The sequence below is a fragment of the Diospyros lotus genome, chromosome 9 (genome assembly GCF_014633365.1).
Source record: "Diospyros lotus cultivar Yz01 chromosome 9, ASM1463336v1, whole genome shotgun sequence".
Taxonomy (NCBI): domain Eukaryota; kingdom Viridiplantae; phylum Streptophyta; class Magnoliopsida; order Ericales; family Ebenaceae; genus Diospyros; species Diospyros lotus.
The window spans coordinates 28,987,702-28,989,522 of NC_068346.1; the positions used below are offsets into that span (position 1 = coordinate 28,987,702).

The window sequence follows — 1,821 nt, forward strand, 5'->3', positions numbered from 1 at the left end:
TGATCACTTCTTTTCCACTTCGAAGCATGATGGCACTAACATTACCTCTTGGATTGGCAACTGGTTGTGAAGGAAGCTGCCCCGAACCTTGACTCCTTAACTCATTGATGTTTGTGGCTAGCTGGCCTATTTGGGTCTCCAAATTTTGAATGGTGGTTTCTGTTTTCTGTTGGAATTGGAGTGTATTGGCTGCTAGTTGTTTGACAAGATCATCTAAGGTAGGTTCTGACTTGGGTAATGGTGGTGCTTGTTGCATGGCTTGATTCTGCCTTGGTGGTGGAGTATGGTTGCTTGAAGGATGGAACCTCTGCTGAAATGGTTGATTATGGTATGGCTGCTGTTGGTGCACATGTTGATTGGAAGGGCTGCCATATCTGAGGTTCGGATGGTCTCTCCAACCTGGATTGTAGGTGGCTGAGTATGGGTCATACCTATTGGAAGGTTGTGGTTGGCTGTGCTGCTGGTGCTGGAATGGTCTTCCAGGAAAAATGCCTGCACATGTCTCATTATTTTCTTGCAACTGTGGGCATTGGTCTGTTGTATGGGATGGCAAGGAGCAAATGCCACAAAGCTGCTGTTGCTTTCTCTCTAATGCCAACTGCCTGACCATGGAAGCCAATTCCTCAAGCTTGTTTTCCATCCTTTGCTGGTCCATAGTGGCAGCCACATTGACTTCATTTATGGCTTTTGTAGGAGTGTTAATTCTGGTGCCAAACTGCTGGGCATTTTGTGCCATCTTTGATATCAGTTCTTGTGCAGCTGCTGGGGTCTTCTCTGCCAAGGCTCCTCCACTTGCAGCATCTACCAAGTACCTGTCCATGGGGATTAAACCTTCATAGAGATATTGAATTAGGAGTTGGTCACTTATCTGATGGTGAGGGCAGCTGGAACACAACTTCTTGAACCTCTCCCAATACTCATGTAGAGTCTCACCACTCATCTGCCTTATACCACAAATTTCCTTCCTTATTGATGCTGTTCTGGAGGCTGGAAAGAATTTTTCCAGGAAGATCCTCTTCAATCCATCCCAGCTGGTGATAGCAGCTGGTGGCAGGTAGTAGAGCCAATCTTTGGCTGATCCATCAAGTGAGAATGGGAAGGCTCTCAGCTTGATCTGCTCTTCATCTACTCCTTGTGGCCGCATGGTTGAGCAAACCACATGAAACTCTTTCAGATGCTTGTGTGGATCCTCTCCTGCAAGGCCATGAAACTTGGGCAACAAATGGATCAGTCCAGACTTAAGTTCGAAGTTGGCATCTAGCTGTGGGTATTGAATACATAGGGGCTGGTAATGCACATCAGGTGCAGCCAGCTCTCTAATAGTTCTACCATCCAAATGACCATGATTTGCATTATTTCCATGATTTCCATTATTGCCATTACCATTATTTCCATTATTTGCATTGTTTGCATTATCTCCATTACCATTATCTGCCATATTGATGAATGCTGGAATAGGTTCGGATGAAGTATTAGAAGCACTATTAGGGTCAATCCTATCCCGAGACTTAAGTTCTCTAGCTTGCCTTCTAAGAGTAGTCTCTAATTCAAGATCCAAATCAAGTAATTTTTCCTTAGAGGATCTGGTCATGCACTTAGAGATCAGCTCAAAAACAGCACACAAAATGGCCTATGCATACCAAGAACACAGAAACACAAAAACACACAAACAAAAACAAAAACACACAAACACAAAAACAGGTCAAACAATAAGCCCTTAGACGATTTTTTTATGTAATTTTTCACAAAATTTCAACACAAAAACACTGAGGGACCTAAAAACACTAAAAACCACACCAAATTAGCCACTGAGAAACACAA

General features: G+C 43.5%; 1 non-coding gene across 1 annotated transcript; it reads left to right on the forward strand.

Annotated features, from left to right (window-relative positions):
- The first annotated feature begins 866 nt into the window (after window positions 1-866).
- LOC127810753 (small nucleolar RNA R71) lies at window positions 867-971 on the forward strand. The gene has a single exon (XR_008025562.1). It is a non-coding gene; the product is annotated as a small nucleolar RNA R71 (small nucleolar RNA).
- Window positions 972-1,821: the final 850 nt, after the last annotated feature.